The following is a 25,412-nucleotide window of genomic DNA, read 5'->3' on the forward strand; positions in this document are numbered from 1 at the left end:
TATTAATGGAAAATCATGTTAAACTAACTTGCTTAAGGTTTTTCAAGAGTTAACAGTGTGGTTGATGAGGGTAATGCTGTTAATGTGGTGTACATGGTCTTCCAAATGGCATTAGGTAAAATGCCACATAACAGACTTGTGAGCAAAGTTATAGCTCACAGAACAAAATGGGCAGCAGCAACATGGGTACAAAATTAACTGGTAGACAGGAAACAGAGAGTAATGATTTTTCAGAATGGAGGAAGGTTGAAAGTGGATTTCCCCAGGAGTCAGTGTTAGGACTCCTGCTCCTATGACCTAGACTTAGTGTTCAGGCACAGTTTTGAAATTTATGGGCACAGACTGTGTAGAAGGTCCTTTCTCTGGTGGACCTTAGTGAACCAGTTGAGTTTTTGTGACAATCCAGCATCTTTCGTGATCACTTTTTCCTCGTGCCGGCCCCACAAATTCCCAGATTCATTCAGCTCAGTTTCACAACCTGCCTTTGTGTTTTTGTGGGTTCTCCCTCACTCCCTTTTTCCGTTTTAAATCAATTCCACAGGGTATTAGAAGGAGAGGATTTGCAGTCAGGAAACTGAAACCAAACATCACATCAGGATCTGGTGGAGTTGCACAGTTTATCGTAGCCTGTATATCATCGGATTTTGAACATGGAAGGAAAAAGCACCGTTCACAGTGGGGAGAAACTGTACACGTGTTGTGTGTGTGGACGAGGCTTCAGCCAATCATCTAATCTGGCAGGACATAAATGCAGTCCCAACAGGGAGAAACCGTGGAAGTGTGGGGACTGGGGGAAGGGATTCAATTGAATGGAAAGACATCGGTGCAGTCAAACAGCAGAGAGACCGTTCATCTGCTCCGAGTGTGGGAAGGGATTCACTCGTTCATCCTACCTACTGAAACACCAGCGAGTTCACACTGACGAGAGACCTTTTAAATGCCCAGACTGCGGGAAGTACTTCAAAAGCTCCTGGGAACTGATGTCCCATCAATGTGTTCACACTGATGAGAGACTGTTCAGCTGCTCTTGCTGTGGGGCAGGGTTCAGGCGATCATCTCATCTGACTGTGCACCAACGAATTCATACTGGGGAGAAGCCATTTATCTGTTCCAAGTGTGGGAAGGGATTCACTCAGTCATTCAGAATGTGGGAAAGGATTCACTGATTCATCCCATCTGTTGACGCACCAGCGAGTGCACAGTGGGGAGAGACCTTTTCAATGTCCAGACTGCGGGAAGTGCTATAAAAGTTCCGGGGACCTGGTGTCCCATCAACGTGTTCACACTGACGAGAGACCGTTCAGGTGCTCTCACTGTGGCACTGGGTTCAGGCGATCAGCTAATCTTATTTCACACCAGTGAGTTCATACTGGAGAGAGGCCTTTCACCTGCTCTGTGTGTGGGAAGGGATTTACTCATTCATCCAACCTCCTGAAACACCAGCGAGTTCACACTGGGGAGCGACCGTTCACCTGCTTTGAGTGTGGGAAAGGATTCACTCAGTCATCCAACCTGCTGAGACACCAGCAGGTTCACGAGTAACTACAGTGATTGAGTTTTGCAACTGAACCATGTTTCACTGGGGTCTGTTTCTGCTGATGTTAGTAAACTCCAGCCCAATTATAGGTGTTAATGTTCTGGATAAAAATAAAATCATTAGGCTTTCAATTAAATAGATGATGTTGAATCTTTTTACTATCCCTAAGACATTAGTTCCTTTCGAAGGGCTCTCCTTCTCCCCTGTCTCCTCCATCCTCACCTCCAGCAACAAGTGTGAGGAGCTCATGGAGTTTCTTTGTCACTAAGATTGAGACAATCCGATCAGCTGCCTCTGCTGCTTTCTTCCCTTCCACTAGCCCATCGGGACAAACTTTCTCTAAAGACCCCCCATGTCAGAGCTCTGAACCCACATCTTTCTCCAGTTTCTCTCCCATCTCCCCTTCCTGCCCTCTCAGAGCTCACTTTGTCCATGAGACCCACCTCCTGCTCCATCGACCCTATTCCCGCTAAACTGCTGATCACCCAATTTCCCCATGTTCACTGATAACGGTTCTCTCTCTCCTGGTACTGCCCATCTCTCCTTCAAATCTGCCATCATCACCTGTCCTCAATAAAACCAACACTTGACCCCACTATCCTATTAAACCCCCGCTCCAGCTCCCACCTCCTTTCGCTCTCCAAAGTCCTGATCACCTCCCAAACCCATGCTCACATTTCCCAGAACTCCATGTTTAAATCCCTCCAATAAGATCTCTGTCCCTGTCACGGTATCGAAACAGCTCTTCCCAAAGTCACCAATGACACCCGATGTGAATGTGACAAAGGAAAACTCCCTCATTGTCCTTCTCGGCCTGTCCGCAGCCTCTAACAACGTGGACCAAACCGTCCTCCTCCAATGCCTCTGCACTGGTGGCCAGCTGGGTGGGACATGATGAAACAATGTACAAACTATTCAAGGGCTGACTGACTTCAAGAAATAACTGGACAAACTGGGAATGTCACCGTTACAACAAGGAGAGTCCGTGGTTTCAGTGAATGAACCGACAGAAGGGTGTTGTGGAGAATCTAAAACACTCGACATGAGTCAGCTGTGTGATGGAAAAGCAACATTAACGACAAATATGGGGATACAGGAGAGCCCCAAAGACATCTCATCGATACAAGTTTCTCCCGTACGTTTGGAGTATTTTGTAGACATTACAGCATTGATCATGATTACAGAATGAACCGTGTGCCCTTGTTCATAATTTCGATCCTGTACGTTCATGCCTATGTAGAAATGGTCTGCACCCATACCTGGTTCCTCTGTTATTCCCCTCCCACCCCACACCACAAGTGCACTTCCTCTGACCTCCTCGACTTTCTAGCTCCTTCTCACTGTCTCCCTTTCCATCAAAAATCAGCAAATTCTTTAAAAAGATCAATGTAAAAATAATGTCTAACCTTGTAATCCCGACATTAGCAAGAAGTCCCCTTATGTCTCCGTTAGACATCTGTCCATTCGACACTACCCTAATCCTTCTGTAAATTAATCATGTCAGTCAGACTAAGCAGAATTATTAGCTTGAAGCATGTGTGTGTTAATGACGCATTCCCCCCTTTCAAGGTTTAGGACAGGTTAGGAAGAAGGTTCATATTGTCATCATTCAGAACAACCCAGATTACAAAGGAACATCTGATCTCAAAGACGTGTGGTACATGTAGTACATGTGGAGCAGGTGTGCTGACTCAGGTTTAACATCACATTAAAATCTGGAACTCAGATGGGGATATGGATTTGTGTTTGGTGGGAAGATCTGGATCAGTTTATTACTCCAGGAAGCCTGAAGATCAGAGGGACAGTATTTCAGAACTGATTCCTGTGATCGCAGCAATCCCACTGCTGTCTATGAAAAAGACCGATGGAAATATTTAAAGTGGAAACCATAGGCGTGTTGGAGGATGTTGTACACAAGGAATTTGTGAACTATCTGAGGATAATAGTTAAGAGAAAGGAATGGATCTGGAAAGCAGCAGACACTTAATGTTGCTCCAGGAGAAGTGGGGCCTGGTTGTATAGGTGTTAGGTTTTACACAGCAAACAGTCAGCCTGTGGTTTCACCCTGGATGAAGGATCTCCGAATCGTACCATTCACATCACTGGATGGGATTCTGCTTAGAGAAGAAGGTTTGTGTTATAGCTAATGAGAAGCAGCACAGACAACCACACACAGAGACCCACACATACATTCTCTGTCTGTCTCACACACACTCGGACATCCTCTCCACACCCACACACATTTACACACACTTCCACACTCAGGGACACACCCGCACTCATACAAACAGATACATGAGGACACATCCTGTCCTATCAGGTGGACAACACCGACCAAAGTGACTAATACTGGGGATAAAGTATTGGTGCCTATGAAGAACACTGTTTTTGGCACATTCAAGTCAACATCATCCTCCATAGCCTGTGAGCGGTTTTGACCATCCAATCTCAGCCCTTTCTTTGAACATTAAATCTATATTGAACAACATCTGGGACAGAGGCTACAACACAATTAGAACAATGAGCTGTCTATTGCCAGCTTTGGTGACAGTGGGAGGTAGTGTAAATTTCAGAACAACATCCTGGATAATTACAGCCTCTAATTTCCTCTTGGAATGACTTAAAATGTCAATTCCTCTCATGTTGATGGTCTGTTTGATGAGAGAATTCTGAGACAGGTCACATAGGGAAAGAATATAATGTTGTTTGACTCAGTATCCAATATTCCCCTGAGTTTGTTCATTGCTGTCCCAATGTCTTGAGACATGTTCCTATGTTCAAAAGGAACTATTTTGTGTCAGCAATATTAAAAAAGACTCAATACACCATGTGTTTAACACAAATCTGATTGTTATCCAGAATATAAACCCTATAACTGGGCTGGAGTTTATTAACATCAGCAGAAACAGACCCCAATGAACATGGTTCAGACCTGGATGAGATTGACAGCAAAATCCAATCACTTGTTAATTGTGAACTCGCTGGTGTCTCAGCAGGTTAGTGACTGAGTGAATCCCTTCCCACACGGAGCAGCTGAACGGCCTCTCTCCAGTGTGAATTCGCTGGTGTACAGTGAGTTGAGATGACCACCTGAACCCAGTCCCACGGTGAGAGCACCTGAACGGTCTCTCGTCAGTGTGAACACGTTGATGGGACATCAGTTCACTGGAATTTTAAAGCACTTCCCAAAGTCTGGGCATTTAAGAGGTCTTTCATCAGTGTGAATTTGTTGATGTGTCTGTAGGTGGGATGACTGAGTAAATCTCTTCCCACACTCGGAGCAGCTGAACAACTTCTCTCCAGTGTGAACCTGCTGGTGTCTCACAAGGTTGTTTGAATGGGTGAATCTTTTCCCACACTCGGAGCAGCTGAATGGCCTCCCCCCAGTGTGAATGTGCTGGTGTATGGTGAGTTCTGATAAATATATGCTTTCTTTACCACCTGATCCTCCTGTCCTGCCACCTTCAGGGACCTGTGGACATGGACTCCGAGGTCTCTCACTTTTTCTACCCCTCCCAATATTCTCCTGTTTATTGTATATTCTCCAGCTTTGTTTGCCCTCCCCAAATGCATTAGCATGAATTTTCTTTCTTTTTTACAGCTGATTTAAAGTTGCTGATTTTGCTCCGAAGATTAAGTTGGGATTGATATTCAAAGTTAACTATTTAACTGCAGAAACAACTTCAGCTGGGAGCCAGTGAATTAAGAGGAAAGATCCCAGACAGCGGTTCTTCAAGGCACACTGCAGGCCCGACAGCTCAATCAGCTCCACTCTCAGCTCAGGAGAGCTCAACAACTCCACATCCTGTCCACAGGGGAGATCTCCTGGTGCAGTGGGACCAACATTTGTGCTTTAACTAACAGCACCAAAAAAAAACTGGATTAATCAGTTAGTCTGATTGCTGTTTGTGGAATCTTACTGTGCACAAACTGGCTGTCATGAAACAAAAACAACTTATATAAAACATCCCAAGGTGCTTCGGAGGAGTTTCATAAAGAAAAAACTGACAAGTCACATAGGGAGATATTAGGGTCAATGGACAAAGCCGTGATTGAAGAGGTAAATTTTAACCAACATCTTTAATCAGGAGAGAGAGGTGGAGGGGTGGAGAAGTTGAGGGAGAGAATTTCAAAGCTTCACACCTAGGCACGGCCATCAGTGGTGGAGTAATTAAAATCAGGGATGTCAAAGAGGCCAGGAGGATGAGTGCTGAAATCTAGGAGGGTTGTAGGACTGGAGATTAGAGAGGGATGAGGCCATGGAGGGATTTGAAACAAGTATGCAATTTTAAAATGGAGACATTGCTTGACCAGGAGCCAATGTGTGTCAATGAGTACAGGGGTGATGGGTGAACGGGATTTGAGGTGAGAACACACAGGCACAGAGTTTTGGATGATCTCATGATTCCGTGTGGGGGTGGGGTGAATGTGAGAGCCCGGCCAGGAATGTATTGGAATCATCAAGTCTAAAGGTAACACGGACATGGATGAGGGTTTGAGCAGCAGATGAGCTGGGGTTAGGTGGAGTCATGCGACGTTATGGAGATTGAAATATCTGGTGTTAGTGATGGTGTAGATATGTGGTCAGAAACTCATCTTGGAGTCAAATATGACATCAAGATTGTGAACAGTGTGGTTCAGTCTCAGACAGTTCCCAGGGAGAGGGATGGACTCGGTAGTTAGGGAACGGAATTTGTAGTGGTGACTGACGGCAATGGCTTTGGTCTTCCCAATTTTTGATTGGAGGAAATTTCTGCTCATCCAGTACTGGATGTGGGATAAGCAGTTTGATAATTTAGCATCAGTGGAGGAATGGGGAGGAATAGTGGTGAGGTAGAGCTGGGTGTTGTCAGTGTCCATGTAAAAACTAACACGGTGCTTTTGGATGATGTCACCTAGTGGCAGCATGGAGATGAGAAATGGGAGCGGCCAAAAATAGATCCTTGGGGGACACCAAGTACAAGGACTTTAGAGAGGAAAGGGAGGTTGGAGCTGGGACAGAAGTTTGCAAAGACGGTGGGGGGGTCACAGGGTGTTTTTTTAGAATGAGTGATGACGGGTGGATTTAGAGGTGGAGAGGGACAGTCCCAGGAGAGAGAGAACCATTAACAATATCAGCTACATGGAGAAATTAGATGATCAGCAGTTTAGTGGGAATAGGATCGATGGGGCAGGAGGTGGGTCTCATGGACAAGATGAGCACTGAGAAAGGCCATGAGGGGAGATGAGAGAGAAACTGGAGGAAGATGCGAGTTCAGAGCTCAGACAAGGCGAATTTTAGAGACAGTTTGTCCCGGTGGGCTAGTGGGAGGGAGGGAAGCAGCAGAGGCAGCTGATCGGATTGTCTCAATCTTAGTGACAAAGAAGCTCCATGGGCTCCTCACACTTGTTGTTGGAGGTGAGGGCGGAGGAGGCAGGGGAGAGGGAGGGTCCTTCAACATGAACTAACTTGTGTTAGAGCCACTAAAAAGATTCAACTCACTGTATTTCATACAAAGCTGATTTATTCGACTTTGTCATATTTTTTTTAATATTAACACCTATAACTGGGCTGAAATTTACTAACATCAGCAGAAACAGACCCCAATGTACATGGTTCAGTCCTGGATGTGACTAACAGGAAAATCCACTCAATGTTCTGAGTTACTTGTGAACTTGCTGGTGCCTCAGCAGGCTGGATCACCGAGTGAATCCCTTCCCACACTTGGAGCAGGTGAACGGCCTCTCCCCAGTGTGAGTTCGCTGGTGTACAGTGAGTTGAGATGATTCCCTGAACCCAGTCCCACAGTGAGAGCACCTGAATGGTCTCTCGTCAATGTGAACACGTTGATGGCACATCAGGTTCCCAGAAACTTTTTGCACTTCCCGCAGTCTGGGCATTTAAAAGGTCTCTCATCAGCGTGAACTCGCTGGTGTGTCAGCAGAGGTGATAATTGAATGAATCCCATCCCACACTCAGGACAGGTGAACGGTCTCTCCCCTGTGTGAACTCGCTGGTGTTGTACCAGCCCTGCTGATCGCGTAAATCCACTCCCACAATCGGGGCAGGCGAACGGCTTCTCCCCAGTGTGAAATCACTGGTGTCTCAGCAGGTTGGATAATCGAGTAAATCCCTTCCCACATAGGGAGCAGGTGAACGGCCTCTCCCCAGTGTGACTGCGCCGATGAGTTTCCAGCTCAGACGGGAATCTGAATCCCATTCCACAATCCCCACATTTCCACGGTGTCTCCCCACTGTGAACGGTGCTTTGTCCGTCCATGTTCAATAGGGCGACTCCGTCAGATCCTGATGTGATGTTTGGTTTCAGTTTCCTGACTGCAAATGCTCCTCTTCTAATTCCCTGTGAAATTGATTTAAAACAGAAAAAAAGGAGTGAGAGAGAACCCACAGAAACACAAAGGCAGGTTGTGAAATTGAGCTGAATGAATCTGGGAATTTGTGGGGCCGGCACGAGAAAAAAGTGACCATGAAAACTGCTGGATTGTCATAAAAACCCAACTGGTTCACTAATGTCCTTCAGGGAAGGAACCTGCCACCGGGTCTGGGCCTACACAAGACTCTGGTCTCTTTAGGAGCATAAGTAGTGATCAAGAGAAGTCCTGACACCCCGTCGAGCCTGCTGCACCATTCAATGTGATCGTGGCTGAATTTGGGCTTCAACTCCACTTTCCCACCCACTCCCCATATCCCTCGACTCCCTGAGAGACCAAAAATTTCTCCATCTCAGCCTGAAATATATTCAATGATGGAGCATCCACAACCTGCTGGGCTGGAGAATTCCATGTGACAGAGAGAGAAAGAGAGAGAAGGGGAGTGGGAGAGGCAGGGAGAGAAGGGGATTGGAAGAGGCAGAGAGAGAAGGGGAGTGGGAGAGGCAGAGAGAGAAGGGGAGTGGGAGAGGCAGAGAGAGAAGGGAAGGAGAGGTAGGGAGAGAAGGGGAGTGGGAGAGGCAGAGAGAGAAGGGGAGTGGGAGAGTCAGAAAGAGAAGGGGAGTGGGAGAGGCAGAGAGAGAAGGGGAGTGGGAGAGGCAGAGAGAGAAGGGGAGTGGGAGAGGCAGAGAGAGAGGGAAGGAGAGGTAGGGAGAGAAGGGGAGTGGGAGAGGCAGAGAGAGAAGGGGAGTGGGAGTGGCAGAAAGAGAAGGGGAGAGGGAGAGGCAGAAAGAGAAGGGGAGTTGGAGGGGTAGGGGATGAGGAGAGGGTTGTTATAGATCTACAACTAAACCAGAACTTTGACAAAACTTTCCAAACCTCAACCTCCACCACCTAGAAGGACCAGGGTAACAGGTGTATGTGAAGTCCATCATCTCCAAGTTCCCCTCCAAGTCACACACCATCCTGGCTTGTCTGACATCCAGTACTGGATGTACAGAATTTTCCTCCATTTAAATATTGAGAAGACTGAAGCCATTGTCTTCAGTCCCCGCTACAAACTCCACTCCCTATCCACCGACTCCATCCCTCTCCTGACAACTGTCTGAGGCTGAACCAGACTGTTCACAACCATGGTGAAATATTTCACCCCAAGATGAGCTTCCAACCACATATCCACATCATCACCATGACCGCCTATTTCCACCTCAGTAACATCGCCCGACTCCACCCCAGTCTCAGCTCATCTGCTGCTGAAACTCTCATCCATTCCTTTGTTACCTCTAGACTTAACTCTCCTAACGCACTCCCGGCCGGCCTCCCACATTCAACCTCCCTGTAATCTTGAGGTCATCCAAAACTCTGCTGCCGGTGTGCTTACTCGCACCAAGTCTTGTTCACCCATCACCCCTGTGCTCACCGACCTACAAAGGCTCCAGGATAAGAAGCAAAATTTTAAATTTCTCATCCGTATTTTCAACTCCCTCCAGGGTCTCACCCTCCCTATCTCTGTAATCCAGCCTCACAACCCTCAGAGATATCTCAGCTCCTCTAATTCCGGCTTCCTGAGAATTCCTGATTTTAATCACTCCACCATTGGTGACCGTTCTTTCATTTGCCTTGGCCACAAGCTCTGAAATTTCCTCCCTAAACTTCTCCACCTCTCTTTCTCCCTTTTAAGATGCTCCTTAAAACCGACCCATTTGACCAAGCTTTTGGTCACCTGCCCTAATATCTCCTTATGTGGCTCAGTGTCAAACCTTGCTTTGCAACATTTCTATGAAATGCCTTGGAATATTGTCTCACCTTGAAAGTGCGATATAAATACAATAGTTTGTTATATATCACTGTTCCTTCATCATCACTGGGTGAATAACCTGTAACTCCTTACCTTACAGCATTGTGGGAGCACCTTCACCACACGGACTGCAGCAGTTCAAGAAGGTCAAACATCATCTTCTCCACAGGCAACTGGAGATTGGCAATATATGGTGGTGTCTGTGGAGAAAGAAACAGAGCTAACATTTCAGGCCATGCAGAATGAATTACAGAGAATAAAAATTACACAGAATTTGATGGTCAATATAAGCTCAGAAGTGGAAGAGAAATGGACTATAGCACAGGAAAAACAATTCCTAACTATGAAAGATGGGAATGTAAAGCTGGGAAGTCATCAGCACACGGTCAGGGTTGGGGAGTGATGGAAACTTCATTTAGACACTGTCGGCAGAAGTAACAGTAAAATCCGAAATGGAGCTAAAATACACCCTTTATTAGAGACAGAGGAAGTTAGACAATGGCAGAAAGGTGATCAGGGAGGGCAGAGGTGAAACAGAGGAATGGATGAACATGGATTTAGATCCACAGTAAAGAAGTCACACCAGCCCCTGAGGCATGAAACCTCTTACAGATAACAGAGCACAGCACTAAAGGTCTTGATTGTGGATGAATGGTCAAAAACATGCAGCTCTGAAATAAATTCAGAGTTTGCAATGTTAAACTCTCCTGCTGGATCCTGCAGCTAGAATGATATCAGAAGCACTGGAGTCAGAGAAAAATCTGCCAGTTGAGGAAATACATGGGGAGCGGGTTGATGTCAGTGTGTAATTGTTGATGTGTGATGATGTCACAGTGTAATTGTCGATGTGTGATGATGTCACAGACAAACACAGAACATCTGGGTCTGTGCAAACCAGTGATCACCACACATTATGAAGGATGTGGAGGGTCCTCGAGAGGGGGCAGAGGAGATTTACCAGAATGGGTCGAGGAATGAGGGATGTTAGTTGTATGGTTAGTTTGGAGAAACTGGGGTTGTTCTCCTTGGAACAAAGTAGATTGAGGGAAGATTTGATAGAGGTGTACCAGTTTATAATTGGCTTACATAACATAGTTAAAGAAAAGCTGTTCACAGTATCTGATTGCAAAAGGATTACAGGACTACAGATTTAAGGGATTACAGATTTAAGATTTGAGACAAGATCTACAGGGAGCATGTGAGGAAAAAAATTTTACACAGCGAGTGGCAATGACCTGGAACTCAATGCTTACCCTTAGAGGCCGATAATATCAAGTTCCGATGAATCAAGTCATTCTGTCAGATTTTAATGTGACGTTTGGTTTCTGTTTCCAATCTGCAAATCCTTCCCATTTAATATACCAGAATGTTGCCTGGGAAGAAACATTTAAGTTTATGAAGAGAGGTTGGATAGACTTGGGTTGTTTTCGTTGGAGCAGAGAAGAGTGAGGGGCGACCTGATCGAGGTGTACAAGATTATGAAGGGCATGGACAGGGTGGATAGGGAGCAGCTGTTCCCCTTAGTTGAAGGGTAAGTCACCAGGGAACATAAGTTCAAAGTGAGGGGCAGGAGGTTTAGGGGGGATGGGAGGGAAAACTTTTTTACCCAGAGGGTGGTGACGGTCTGGAATGAGCTGCCTGGGAGGGTGGTGGAGGCGGGTTGCCTCACATCCTTTAAAAGGTACCTGGATGAGCAGTTGGCACGTCATAACATTCAAGGCTATGGGCCAATTACTGGTAAATGGGATTAGGGAGGTAGGTCAGGTGTTTCTCACGTGTCGGTGCAGACTCGATGGGCCGAAGAGCCTCTTCTGCACTGTGTGATTCAGTAATTCTGTGAAAAAGGAGTTTAGAAACAATCCATCACTCTCAATCCAGGACATAAATTGAGAAGAGACAAACATTTCTCTTGCTTTGAGTTTGCTGTGTGTAAATCCTCCCCTTCTAACCTCCTGTAAAAAGTTTCCAAAAACCATCCCTGTCAGTCCAGGATAGAAATGTACAACATTCTCTCCTCCTGCCACCTGGAACAGGATGACCGCGCATGCGCTCTTCTGCTTATTGCCCACTATAAAGATGGCGGCTGTTGCCTCGGGCCTGACGTAGGGAGAAATCCAGACTTTTTCGGCCCGTTCTCCGCAACCGCAAACCCCGTACCTTCTTGGGGTCTTCAACCTGCCCTGTGTCTTTATGAAGCCTCCCTGCCCACTCCGCTGGCTCCATTCCTCCTCACACACCCACTAACTCTGTTAGTTTGCTCCACTCAATATTTTCGCAACCGCACTGAGCACCATCAGTCGCAGACCAGCGGTACGCATGCTCATGAAACAAACCGCAATGCGCACGCTCCAAGCACATACAACAGTGCGCATGTGCCAGGAACTTTTCTCGTGAGAATAGGGCACATTCTGTCCCGCAGCGAATGCTGGGTGATCGATCTGCCATTGAAGGGCGAAAATGTCGGATAGAAACTTCTGTCATGTAATCAGATACGATGGGTGCCATTGGGGAAAGGCATTAAAATTGTTGAATCAATTGATACAGCGACCAAGTTACTCTGGGCTCCACCATAATTCTCTCCTGGGTGTAATGAACAGCAGAACAAACCCCTAGAGTTAGATCTGAACTCAGCGGAATCTCAGCAGATGGGGTGAGTTGGTGGCTTTTAAACCATCTTTTGCCACTAGCAATCCTCTGATTGTGGATCAAATCCTTTGAACCTTTAAAGATGGAGTGTTAACATGTGGGCAAACTAAATAAAGCCCTTTGCTCATGTGAAGTATCTGAATGGCTTCCCACCGGCGTCATGAAACTATTAATGTACATAATATTTTAGAAAATACTTTTATTTTAAAATAGAGGTTTAGTCTGTGGGTGTGTCTTATTTGGATTAAGGCCAGCTAGCCTGGGTGCTTTGATGTGTGCTAGTTTTGAGATGTAAGAGGAATATCGTGCATTTGCATTTTTTAATAGAGCATTCAAGAAGTAGGGTGAAAATGGACAACTACCTAGCAGCTACCAAGCAATATATTTATATTTTTTAATAAAATTGGTATTATGAAAGGACTTTCATTGTTCAAAGAGGCTGGTGGGAAAATGAGAATTTGCATTCAATCAGTAATGGTAGGTATATCAAGACAATCATTTTGGGTGTGCAGAACAGAGGCAACGTGAGACCAAAAGGCAGCTGCAAGCCTCCATTTGACTCCACAAGGAACAAATGAAAAGAACCTCATTTTGAATTCGTATGGTGAAAATGCTTTGCCTGGTGTCTGGTTAAGTCTATGGGTTGCTGTTGCCTTAATGGAGATTAGTTTGGGAATTTTTTTAAAGTTCTGAGAGAAAAATTTGTAGCCATGTGTATATATATTTTCACCTGTGTAAATTAATAAAATATTTCATTTTGTTCAATTTAAAACTTCGAGAGCTGATTCCTGAATTTAGGGTCGCATCTCAAACATAACACTTAAAATGATAGGTTGTGACAGTTGTTTAAGGTTTCCCTCTGGGAATTTTAAATAACTCCGCTTTACCAACTGCATCAGTCATAACACCAGCGAGACTGTGTTGCTGTGTCAGTAATTGGGATGATAGGGCGAATCCCTTTCCATTTCCACCTGGTGAACAACCTGTTTACAATGTGAGCTTACCTGCACGTTTTCAGCTCAGACATGGATCTCTAAATCTGCTGGTAATGGGTTCCACATATTTAACACTACAGAAGAACACGCAGCAGGACTAGGCCATTCGGCCCCTCAAACCTGCTCTGTCATTTAATAAGTTCATGGCTGACCTGACAGTAACCTGAAATCTGTACCCCGTCTACCCCGATAACCTATCACCCCCTTGCTACCAAGAATATATCCATCTCTGCCTCAAAAATATTCAAAGACTCTGCTTCCATAGTCTTTTCAGGAAGAGAATTCCAAAGACTCATGACTCTCTGAGAAAAAAAAACTTTGCCTCTCTGTTTTAAATGGGTGACCGCTTATTTTTAAACAGTGACCCCTAGTTCTAGATTCTCCCACAAGAGGTAACATCCTCTCAACGCCCGCCCTGCCAGGTACGCTCAGAATCTTATATGTTTCACTAATCAGGTAAAGAAAAGCAACATATTACAGATGCTGGTCATCTGAAATAAAAACAGAAAATACTGGAATTCTCAGCAGACCTGATAGCCTCTGTGGAGAGATAAACATAGTTTTCATTTCAGGTCTGTAATCTTTCATCGGAACTGCATTACATCTGAACTATAAATTATGCCTCTCAAATCAAAGATGCCACCAGATGTAGTCAGGGAACTCAAGGAGAAAATGAAAATCCGCTTTGAGGGATGGAATCAGAGAATGAAGGGTGAACAGCCCGACTGACCAGAGACAGTCAAGACATCTTCCTCTTCTTTAAGACAATGGAACATTGACTCTGATTTTATCAGTGAAATTAACTGATCTGAGACATTTAAATGATTCTCGTTACTGCACATCAGGAATTCAAACCTAATATCGGCTTCGGGACAATCAGAATACTTGGTATCAGACAAGACACCGAGGGGCTTGAAGGGAGATGGCACCGGTTGTAGGAGAGTTGATTCCCGGTGATATGGATGTGCCTGCAGCGGGCGGGATCAGACTGTTCACAATGAATGACCCAACTTTTATTTTGGAAGCGCAAGACGGATAGAGAGAGATAGTCATCTGGGTAGTAGCAATCTGAAGATTTGACTCATTGACACCCTGGTTAGGATACCTTGTAGACTGAACTTGTATAAGTCTCTGAGGCACAATTGGTCAGTGTGTTTTCTTGTTAACTGAAAGGTTGGTGATTCAAGACCATCCAGGAGTGAAGACTTTACTGTTTTCCCCCCATCAGCATTCTTTGTCACGCAGTTCAGGGTTGTCATTGGGTACGTGGGCTACAAGATAATATCCCCAAAACGGTTCCAGATCTACTGTTGTCCAGTGAGCTCCCGCACAAACAGCTTTTGGAAAAATATTATATTTTGTCAAACATAGTGAGAAAAGATTTGTACAAACTATGTACCTTCATCTAACCCAGTAGAAATGTAAGAAATTATTGGTTTCAGACAAACCCATCAACGATTCCCTCATCCTCAGCTCCACCGTGGGTGAGACAGGGAAAAGCAGCAATATTCCGGCCCCGCGCTCTCCAATCACCAGCTGCCAGCAGAAAGCGGCGACTGCAGCTTCAATCAGCGGGTTACTGCCCATCCCTGGGACGCGAGATACTCTAACCCGGACCAAACCTCCCAATACACCGAGCACTGGCTCAGGAAAACGCAGGTAAATTATATCCCGGTCACTGAACCTCCGAGCAGCATTTACAGGATTCCCGAGTGAGTGAGTCACAAATAAAAATCGCACCACCTTTCCAAGTCTTTTCACTGTAAAATTCCTTCATTGTATTGAAAATCTGACTGTTGAAGATCTGAAAATGAGCACCATGGGATTTGTGTGACTGAGTTACTTGTTTTCCATTGTTTGTCCGTCAGGTTTGCGATTCAATTTGTGTGGATGTTGAAGATAATCTGACTTCAAAATGAGTTCATAAAGCAGATAAATATTAAATCCAGGAACAAATCCTGAGGAAAATGGATCACATTGTTTGGAAGGAGGTGCAGCTAAGAAGTGGAAGATGTGAATGATGTTATTAATGATTGAGAGGAATGCATTGCAACCTTGGGGCTTTTGTAGGGTGATTACCTTACACACTTTGATATTCGGAACAAGCTGAGGTATCAGGTTGAAAGCAACAAGTGTCTCCATGTGTGTTGGGATATGAAGCAGACCTTGATCACTTGCCCAGCTAGCTCAGTTGGTAGAACAGGTGAATCTTAATCTCAGGGTCGTTGGTTTGAGCCTTACGCTGGGCGCTGTGGGACTTCTAAAATCTTGTTCCTTTCAAAAAGGGGAAAAAAACTCCAACTAATCGCTGCAAGGCAGGCATTCACCATTGAAAGCAACTGGCAGACATCAAATTCGAAGCATTTTCATGTCGCATCTCTTTCTGCTTCTGTCCCTGTCTCGTGTCCAGCTCCCAGGTCAATTAGCTGCTGGATGCAGACAGAGTCAATTCGTGGGAAAATAAGATGCAAGGCGATAAGTTTGTAGACAATGTTGCAGAGTAAAGAGACACCAGGATCTCATCTTCCTGATCCTCCCAGATTCTGATTACAAGAATGTCCACAGTGCCTATTATCCACAGTCACACTTTCCTTCTCGTCCGTTTGTACGTTGTACGAGCACATTCTAGTACGTTGTTCAGCTTTGAAATTGTTCATATTTTCACACTGGATTTCAATGTGAAGGAAGCAGAGCTGTGATAAGCTTATATTGTTCAGCAGATGCACTGCAAGAAGGTACATAAGAGGCTGATGGTAACAGTGCTCTTTGGACGTGGTGAGCTCCAGTGAATAATTGGCACCATTCATGTGTCGTTCAATTAGTCTCGTGACAAACCTGGTACTAGAAATGACAAGAAAATTCGCTGAATTTTATCCGTGTTTTGGTTTGATAAGAGCCGAATACAAGGTAAGAAAGTACATCTCGCTCGAGTGGGTTAATGAATGGCAAAATGACCCGTGTTGTTGAGAAACATAAAATTATAAAAAGTTCGAGCAAAGAAAGGCCATTCGTGCTGCTTTCAAAGAGCAGGGTGATTGATCAGGAGTGATAGTTGTGACGGTACAATCAGTAGAGAGCAACATTTCTCCTTCTCCCACCCATATTTTGCCTCGCACCAACATCTCTGGTCAGTGCTTTACAACCAGCCCTACTCTTCAGCCATTCCCTCACTCCGCCTCTGTGTTCTCCACTTGTTCCAAGTGTGATTTTTCCAGCTCCGAGGCGATACTCTCACTCTTCTGCTTCTGGCAGAGCTGCTAAATATTTTCAATCAGTAAGTTATCAATACTTGCTTAAACAATTTCTCAAAATCCACAAACCTTTATCCTTTGACCGGGAATCAAACCCGGGCCGCAGCAGTGAAAGCGCTAAATTCTAACCACTAGACCATCAGGGAAGCAACCAAATCATTTCTCGAGCTGGCTTATCTATGCTGCTTTTGCATCTTTTTGTTCCATCTCAAATCTCTTAAACCACAAAACTGCCTGTTTAGGTTCAACACAAACGACTTCTTCAGCCAATGAAAATAACGGTTGCTGTGAGCTGGAACATGAAATTGACAGTGAGGTGAAATAGTCCCACAAGCTGCTCATGTGTAACTTTCAATTTCCCAAAACCCTCCAACCTATTCGCTGTTGGCCCAATGGAAGCGCCGATTCCTGGTCAGTTGTCATCAGGGAAACTACCAATAAACTGGACATTAGACTTTTTTTTCATTCCCGATCTCTTCACCAGAGAAAACTTTCTCCGACTAAATGTCTTGTTAAACTTGAACACAAGTGACTTCTTCACTAATGAGAAGCACCATTGCTGTTAGCTGGAACATGAAGTCGATACTTTCCTACTTTAAGACAGTTCTTAAAGTCTCCCCCTTTGACCGAGCTTTTAGTCATCTGACTGAATATGTGGCTCAGTGTCACACTTTGTTATATAATGCTCCTGGGGAGCGCCTTGTGACGTTTCATTTGGTTAAAGGTGCTTTAGAAATATAAGTTGTTGTTGTAGGATATACATAGAAAGGGCCAATCTCTCATTATATCTTTCATGCTGATATTTTTCTTTGTTTTATCCATTCTCGGGATGTGGGCATCGCTGGCTGGGCCAGCATTTATTGCCCATCCCTAGTTGTCCTTGAGAAGGTGGTGGTGAACTGCCTTCTTAAACCGCTGCAGTCCGTGTAGTGTAGGTACACCCACAGTGCTGTTAGAAAAGGAGTTCCAGGATTTTGACCCAGCGACAGTGAAGGAATGGCAATATATTTGCAAGTCAGGATGGTGAGTGACTTGGAGGAGAACTTCCAGGTGGTGGCGTTCCCATCTACCTGCTGCCCCTGTCCTTATGGATGGTTACGGTCGTGGGTTTGGAAGGTGCTGCCTAAGGAGCCTTGGTGAATTCCTGCAGTGCACCTACAACGCTGCTTAGGTGCGTCGGTGGTGGAGAGAGTGAATGTTTGTGGATGCGGTGCCAATCAATTGGGCTTCTTTGTCCTGGATGGTGTCAAGCTCCTTGAGTGTTGTGGGTGCTGCACTCAGCAAGGCAAGTGGAGAGTATTTCATCATACACCTGACTTGTGCCTTGTAGATGGCTTTGGGAGAGTCAGGAGATGAGTTACGCATCGCATGATTCCTAGCCTCTGACCTGTTCTTGTAGCTACAGTATTTATATGGCTAGCCCAGTTTAGTTTCTGGTCAATGGTAACAACGAGGATATTGACACTGGGGGATTCAGTGATGGTAATGCCTTGAACATCAAGGGGCAAAGAATGGATTCTCTCCTGATGGAGATGGTCATTGCCTGATACTTGTGTGGCACGAATGTTATCTGCCTCTTGTCATCCCAAGCCTGGATACTATCCAGGCCTTACTGCATTTGGACATAGACAGCTTCAGTATCTGAGGATCATCAGCGAACATCCCCACTTCTGACCTTATGATGGGCGGAAAGTCATTGATGGAGTAGGTGAAGATGGTTGGACTGAGGACACTACCCTGAGGAACTACTGCAAAGATGTCCTGGAACTGAGATGACTGACCTCGAACAAGCACAACCATCTTCCTTTGTGCTCGGCATGACTCCAACTAGTGGAGAGTATTCCCCCGTGATTCCCATTGACTTCAGTTTTGCTAGGGCTCCCTAATGCCACACTCGGTCAAATGTTGCAATGATGTCAAGGGCAGTCACTCTCACCTCACCTCTGGAGTTCAGCTCTTTTGTCCATGTTTGAACTAAGGTTGTAATGAGATCAGGAGCTGAGTGGCCCTGGCGGAACCCAAACCGGGCATCAGTGAGCAGGTTATTGCTAAGTAAGTGCTGCTTGATAGCATTGTCAGTGACCCCTTCCATTACTTTACTGATGGCAGAGAGTAGACTGATGGGGCGGCAATTGGCTGAGTTAGATTTGTCCTGCTTTTTGTTTGCAGGACATACCTTTGCAATTTTCCACATAGCCGGATAGATGCCAGTGTTATAGCTGTACTGGAACAGCTTGGCTAAGGGCGCAGTAATTTCTGGAGAACAAGTTTTCAGTACTATTGCCAGAATATTGTCAGGGTCCATAGCCTTTGAAGTACCCAGTGCCTTCGGTCGCTTCTTTATATCATGTGGGATGAATCGAATTGGCTGAAGACTGGCATCTGTGATGCTGGGGACCTCTGGGGGATGCCGAGATGGACCATCCACTCGGCACTTCTGGCTGAAGATTGTCGCAAATGCCTTATCTTTTCCACTGATGTACTGGGCTCCCCCATCATTGAGTTTGGGGATATTTGTGGAACCTCCATCTCCAGTGAGTCGTTTAATTGTCCACCACCATTCTCGACTGAATGTCACAGGACTGCAGAGCTTAGATCCGATTCATTGGTTGTGGGATCACTTAGCCCTGTCCATCATTTGCTGCTTATGCTGTTTGGCATGTAAGTAGCCCTTTGTTGTATCTTCACCAGGTTGACACCTCATGTTTAGGTATGCCTGGTGCTGCTCCTGACATGCCCTCCAGCACTCTTCACTGAACCAGGGTTGATCCCCTGGCTTGCTGGGGATGGTACAGTGGGGGATATGCAGGGCCATGAGGTTACAGATTATGTTCAAGTACAATGCTGCTGTTACTGATGGCCCACAGCGTCTCATGGATGCCCAGTCTAGATCTATTCGAAATCTATCCCATTTAGCATGGTGGTAGTGCCACACAACACGATGGAGGACATTGTTAATGTGAAGACGGGTTGATGTCACTCCTGTCAATACTGTTATGGACAGATGCATCTGAGGCAGGCAGGTTGATGAGGATGAGGTCAAGTATGTTTTTCCCTCACCACTTGCTGTAGACCCAGTCTAGCAGCTATGTTATTTAGGACTAAGCCAGCTAGGTCAGTAGTGGCACTACCGAGCCATGCTTGACGATGGACATTGAATTCTTCCACCCAGAATACATTGTGCGCCCTTGCCACCTCCATGAGGTGTTCAACATGGAGGAGCACTGATTCATCAGCCGAGGGAAGATGATACGTGGTAATCAACACAAGGCTTTCCTTGCCCACATTTGACCTGTTTCCAGGAGGCTTCATGAGGTCCGGAATCAATATTGAGGACTCCCAGGGCAACTCCCTCCCGACTGTGCCGCCACCTCTGCTGGGCCTGTCCTCGGTGGGAAAGGATATACCCAGAGATGGTGGTGTCTGAGGCATTATCTGTACGGTACGATTCCATATGTCAGGCTGTTTGCTTGACTAGTCTGTTAGGCAGATGTTGGTAAGGAGTACTTTGCAGGGTCGACAGGGCTGAGATTGCCATTGTCGCTTCCAGTGCCTTGGTCAAATATTGGGTAGTCCGTTCATTGCTTTTATGTGTCTTTGTTACAATTGAGTGGTCATTTCAGGGGGTATTTTAAGAGTGAACCACAGTGCTGTGGGCCTGGAGTCACGTGTGGCCAGACGAGGTAAGATTTCCTTCCCTAAAGGGCATTAGTGAACCAGACGAGTTTTTACAGCAATCCACACTCGTTTCACCAATTACAGTGGAAACATCACAGTCGAGGACAAACACAGAGGCAGAGTGTGGGAATGAAAGAGGAAGAGAAGGGATTCGAACCCAGAGTGTTACCCTGGCTCCCTTGACTATTAGACCAGCGACAATACCATTCTATTAGCTTTCCTAATTACTTGCTATGTTTGCATGCTAAACATTACATCTCAGAGCACGGCAATCTTTCACCATTTAGGTAATATACTTTTTCATTCTTCCTGTCAAAATGGACAATTTCACATTTGCCCACATTATATTCCATTTACCAGATCTTTATCCATTCACTTAATCTATCTATGTCCCTTTTCAGGTCCTTATGTCAACTCCACAAATTACTTTTCCAACTATATTTCTGTCGTCAGCATATTTAGCAACCATTCCTTGGGCAATCATCCAACTCATTTATAGACATTGTAAGAAGCCGAGGCCCCAGCACTGATCCCTGTGACATACCACTGATCCCGTCAACAAGAAAGTGAGCCATTTTTCTTAATCTCTGTTCCTGTTAGCTAGCCAATCTTCTATCCATTCCAATCTGTTACCCCCTCCACTATGAACTTTTACTTTCCACAAAAAACACTTGATGTGTCACTTTATAAAATGCCTTCTGGAAGCCGAAGTGCAGCACATCCACCAGTTCTCCATTATCCATAATATATGCTAATTCAAAGAACTCCAACAAATTGGTCAAAGACGATTTTCCTTTAACAGAACCCTGTTGACTCTGCCTGATTACCTTGAACTTTTTAATGTGTTCTGCCATAACGTCACTAAAAATAGCATCGAACCTTTTGTTTCCTGTCTCACTCAGTTTTTGAGCCAGCGTATTACATTTGTTGTTTTCCAATCTCATGGAATCTTGCCCAAATATAGGGAATTTGGAAAATTAAAACGAATACATCAAATATCAGATAAATCTGGGATGTTACTTGTCTCCTCTGAACTGCGCAGGCACCTGGCTGGAATGTTAAGCGGTGACGTCATGCAGCAGCGCTTTGGGTCTTTGTTTTGAAGAAATGGAATTTGACTGTTCTCATTAGGAATGCTGGAGACAGACTGATCAACAATGTCATCATCAAATGGCGAAGCGCAGTAAGAGAGCCTTCCACTCATCCTTTCTATGCCTAAGCTTTTTACAAAGAGCCTCCTCATTCATCCGATTTTCCTTCCTTCTCTGCATAACCCCGATTTCCCCCTCTCAACTTATTCTCCAATTTCACTTGGAAAATACTGATTTAGTAAAAATGATATTGAAAGATGAGAAGGAGCTTCTACGGTGCCCAGTCTGCTAAATTCTGCAGCGTTACCAAAGTTTCCTTAACTCAATGACACCAAGAATTGCACTTATGATTATTACGTAGCTTTTGAACAAAAAAAGTACTTAAACTGTTGATTTGGATTTAACGAAATTTATTCTGATCAAGCATCTCCTCGTTTTCTCAGTCGATATATACAATCTTATTGCTCTTGCTGTAGAACCTGTTGGGAAAGGTTTGCTACAGCTATACAAAGCCCTGGTTAGGTCACAACTGGAGGACTGTGTATAGTTCTGGGAACGGCACCTTATAAAGGATCAATATTTGCATTGAAAATTTCAGAGGAGCCGCATTGATTAAGTTGGTGGGTTTTGGAAATAGGAAGTTGTATATCTGCAACTATTACATTGAGGAAACCAAACGCAGACTGGGTGACCACTTTGCAGAACACCTTCAATCTGTCCACAAGCATGACCCAGGCCTTCCTGTCGGTTACCATTTCATCACCCCATCCTGCTGTCATGCCCACATGTCTGTCCTTGGCCTGCTGCAATGTTCCAATGAAGCCCAAAGCAAAGTGGAGGAACAGCACCTCATCTTCTGCATAGGCACTTTGCAACCTTCTGGACTTAACATTAGTTGAACAACTTCAGACCATGAACTCTCTCCTCCATTTACATACTTTTTAAAATCCCTTTATAAAAATGTATCTTATTTACTTTTTTTTTACTCATTTATTCATTATTTCATCCCCCTTTTTATCCCTTTTCAATCCTTTTTTCCCAACTACCTCCCTCTCTTCCGACCCCACCCCAACTCCAGAAGCGCCATCTGTTACTCGTTCCATGTTGTTCTTTCACAGAGTGCTGACCCTTGTTCTGCTATTCACACACTCTGCTTTCGTACTTTTATGCAACTATCAGCACCTTCTTCAGCCCTCACCACTGCCATTAACACTCCCTTTTTATTGTGTCCTTGATACGTTTGTCAGTCTCTCCTTAGCTCCCACCTGTCGCTGACATTCTACCCAGCATCACCTGCTCTACCCTCCCCATCCCCTCCCCACCCTGCCCCACTTGAACAGTATAAACCCCATCACTTTTTACTTCTCTTCAGCTCTGAAGAGGGGTCACATGGAATCGAAACGTTAACACTGTTTCCCTCTCCACAGATGCTGTCAGACCAGCTGAGTTTTCCCAGCATTTTCTGTTTTTATAATATATAAGAGGTGCTTGGCTAACAAGACGGCAGACGGAGAAAAATGTTGCAAAGACTGAAGTAACTCACTTGGTCGTAAAAGTAATTTTTAAAAAGCAACAAAGCAGGACATGTTTCAAAAGGTGAGAAGGTTGTGTGTTGATGTGCAAAGAGACTTGGCTATGCTTGTATAAGGAAGACAGGAAGTTGTATTAGTTCCTGCAGCAGCGTGTTCGACCAACTGAAAGTTTGGTGGTTCAAAACCACTCGGGGACCAAACTTCCGATTCCCCACCCACCCCCCGCCATCAACACTCATTGTCATACGGATCTGTGTTGTCAATGGCGGCAGGAAAATTTTCCACAAATGTTGCCAGTTCTAATGTAAGTTTCCAACCAGAGAATCTTCGGCGTGTAAAGGAAATGTGATAACTACTAGGCCACGAAAGCAACATGCAGCTCCTTGCAGAATATCAAACTGTGCTGTCTTATTGCACTGCAGGACCTTGTTTTGTGGAAGTATAATTCGGCGGAAAACCTTAGCCATGCGGAAGAGAAATTGATCTAACATTAGAATCATCAGGTGACAGAGCACATCAGCAGCTCATTCAACACCTCACACATGTGCGAACAACCTTACAGCAAATCCGCCCCCATCTTTCCCTCGAATTTCCGAGCGATGCATTTTTCAGAAGATCATTCGAAACCTGGAGAAGTATAAATGTCACTTTGTTTTGAGATGATGGATCCGGTTACTATTTAACAACAAACGGGAACGATGCAACCTTTCCCTACATTTAATACTGTTAATGCTTCAAGCGGGGAAACTTTCCGTGTGTGAGAGACCGTGATCCCTATTACCCTACACAAACCCTGCAATGTAGCGGGGAAACTTTCCGTGTGTGTGAGACCGTGATCCCTATTACCCTACACAGACCCTGCAATGTAGCGGGGAAACTTTCCGTGTGTGAGAGACCGTGATCCCTATTACCCTACACAAACCCTGCAATGTAGCGGGGAAACTTTCCGTGTGTGAGAGACCGTGATCCCTATTACCCTACACAAACCCTGCAATGTAGCGGGGAAACTTTCCGTGTGTGAGAGACCGTGATCCCTATTACCCTACACAGACCCTGCAATGTAAAGAGCCCAATTTCACACACAGAAGACAGAGAGTCGGGAATTTTCAGATTGGAAAGACATAACTAGTGGAGTGCCACAAGGATCAATCCTAGGGCCTCAATTATTTACTATCTATATTAATAACTTGGAGGAGGGGCAGAGTGTAATGTATCCAAATTTTCTGAGGATACGAAAATAGGTAGGAGTGCATTTTGTGATGAGGACATAAGGAATCTGCAAGGGGGTATAGATTGGTTGAGTGAGTGGGCAAAAAACTTGGCAGATGGAGTTTAATGTAGGAAAGTGTGAGGTGATGCACTTTGGACGGAAGAATCAAAAGGCAGACTATTATTTAAATGGAGAGAGACTCCAGAAACGTGCAGCACAGATGGATCTGGGCGTTCTTGTGCATTAAACACAATAGGTTAGCATGCAGGTGCAGCAAGTCATTAAGAAGGTAAATGGAATTTTGGCCTGTTTTGCTCGTGGTTGGAGTTTAAAAATCTGGAAGTCTTGTTACAACAGTGCAGGGTGTTGGTGAGGCCGCATCTGGAGTACTGTGTACAATTTTGGCCCCTGTATTTAAGAAAGGATATACTGGCATTGGAGGCAGTTCAAAATAGATTCAGCAGGCTACTTTTTGGGATGAAGAACAGCGAAACAGGTTAAGCCTTTATTCATTAGAGTTTAGAAGAATGAGGGGTGATCTTATTGAAACCTACAAGATTCTGAGGAGGCTTGACAGGTTCATGTAGAGAAGGCCTTTCCACTCGATCTAGGGAACATAGTTACAGAATAAGGGAGCACTCATTTAAAACTGAGATGCAAAGGAATTTCTTCTCTCAGAAGGTAGTAAATGTCTGGAATTCTCTACTCCAGAGAGTTGTAGAGGCTAGATCACAGAAAGTATTAAAAGGGGAGGTAGATAGATTTTTGAAATATCGGGGAGTTGGGGGCTATGAGGAGTTGGCACAAAAGAGGAGTTGAGGCCTGGGGCAGATCATCCATGATCTTATTGAATGGCGGGGCAGGCTTGAGGGGCCGAGTGGTCGACTCCTGCTCCTTTACCTCATGTTCTTATGTTCATTTGAAACATGTCTCTGGTGAAAGGGGTCGGAAATAAAATAAAAGGCACAGGTGGCATAGATAAACCAGGTTGCAAAAGTTCAGAGTAGCTTCCCTGGTGGTCTAGTGGTCAGGATTCGGCGCTTTCACCGCCGCGGCCCGGGTTCGATTCCGGTCAGGGAATGATAATTTTCTGACTTTGTGCAAACTGTGGAAATGAGATTGGATAATTTCCTGAGAGAAATGCAGATCACCTTTGCCGGAATCAGTGTGAGCTCGAGTTTTGCATCAGAGTTGGAAATGTCATCCGGTCCCAACCGGTTAGGAACAAACACAGAGGTGAAGATAGGGAATGAGAGAAGGGCTGTGATCGGCTGCAAAGCGCTGACAATAGAGAGGATGGTGCAC

At 45.1% G+C, this 25,412-nt stretch overlaps 1 non-coding gene and 1 pseudogene across 1 annotated transcript; both read left to right on the forward strand.

Moving 5' to 3' along the window:
* The window catches only part of LOC144698055 (uncharacterized), a 176,866-nt pseudogene that overhangs the window by 70,139 nt on the left and 81,315 nt on the right, over window positions 1-25,412 (forward strand).
* Window positions 25,117-25,187, forward strand: trnae-uuc (transfer RNA glutamic acid (anticodon UUC)). The gene has a single exon. It is a non-coding gene; the product is annotated as a tRNA-Glu (tRNA).

This window comes from Cetorhinus maximus, chromosome 23 (assembly GCF_964194155.1).
Source record: "Cetorhinus maximus chromosome 23, sCetMax3.hap1.1, whole genome shotgun sequence".
In the NCBI taxonomy this organism is placed as follows: Eukaryota; Metazoa; Chordata; class Chondrichthyes; order Lamniformes; family Cetorhinidae; genus Cetorhinus; species Cetorhinus maximus.